This window comes from Arachis ipaensis, chromosome B05 (assembly GCF_000816755.2).
Source record: "Arachis ipaensis cultivar K30076 chromosome B05, Araip1.1, whole genome shotgun sequence".
Lineage (NCBI taxonomy): Eukaryota > Viridiplantae > Streptophyta > Magnoliopsida > Fabales > Fabaceae > Arachis > Arachis ipaensis.
In genome coordinates, this window is record NC_029789.2 from 25,975,321 (window position 1) to 25,976,717 (window position 1,397).

A 1,397-nucleotide genomic window follows, 5' to 3' on the forward strand; every position below is an offset into this window, starting at 1 on the left:
ATAGTGTCCTTCTTCTTGGCAATACCAACATTTACAATTTTCTTTTTTATTCGGGCAATAGTTATTTCTTTGTCTTTTGTTTTTATTATTATTTTCCTTTCTAAAATATCTCTTTTTTCTCCAGTTTGGATAGTATTTTCTTTTTCTAAATTGATTTCTTTGAAAATTTTTATTAAGACCATATTTTTGAGGTATCTCTTCATTATCCTGACAGCAAATTCTAATTATATTTGCAAATCTTTTTTGAGTTGCTTCTTGCATACAACGTTCTTTTATTTCCTCTCTTATTGCAGAGGTTGCTCCACCAAAATTATTTTCAATTGTCCCTCTATTTATTTCTCTTATAAATCTTCCCATTATAAATTCGTTAGCAGGATATGGAAGTTTTGTTATATACATACTAAGATAATGATTTTTATCTTCTTCTTTTAATTTGTAATAATGTATTCTATATTCACATATATAAGATTCCACGTTACATAAATCATATATCTGAATATTAGCTAAATGATTTTTTGCTTCTTGATATTCTTTATTATAGACTTCTTGTCTATGATCTATAATATTTTTCCCAAAAAATTCTTTATATAGAATCATCATTATGTATAGTATCTTATCATAAGCTGATGTTTTTGTTTCTAATTCTTCTATTACTTGGTTTTCTATTGATGTCATATAATCTCTTATAGTTCCTTTAGTATGAAACCTTATGTAGTTCCAAATGTCTCTTCCAGACAATTCACTAAGTTTTGGATTAGTAAAGGCTTCTAATAAGAAGGAATTCAACCAGTTTTCGAAAATTTCTTTTTCATTCTTTTTACAGTCTAAATCGAGCATTCTATCTCCTTCTATTTCCTGGATTTTAGGAACGTATTTTGATGGTATTTTTGTATATTTTGAATCTTTATTTATAAACCCTTTTTTAAAAGCATAATTATCAAAACTTGTTTCCCATTTAAATTGAGATTGATTATCCTTAGATGTTCCAGCTTCATTTTTTACTTGTATTGGAATTGCTGGTTCTTCATCACTTGAATAATCTAGGATGTGTTCTTCATTTTCTATATTTTCAGGGTTTACTAATTCTTCTTCTATTTGAAAACCATGTTCCATAATATTATTTTCTTGAGCCATCTTTAATTGTTTAAAAAGTATTGTAACTTCTTCTAATTTTTCTTCGATATTCATAATTTTAGTGGTGGTTTTACTTTTAAATCTGTTATGTTGATTATATTGTGAAATTTTTCTTCTTTGGGATTCTCTTTTTCCTTATTTCTCTGAAATTTTATGGATACTAAAATTTCTTCAAGCATATCTACTATAGAATTTAATTGTGGGTTAAAAGTATGATAAAGATGTGGGGAATCATTTCCATGGTAACATTTTTTAGAAATTCC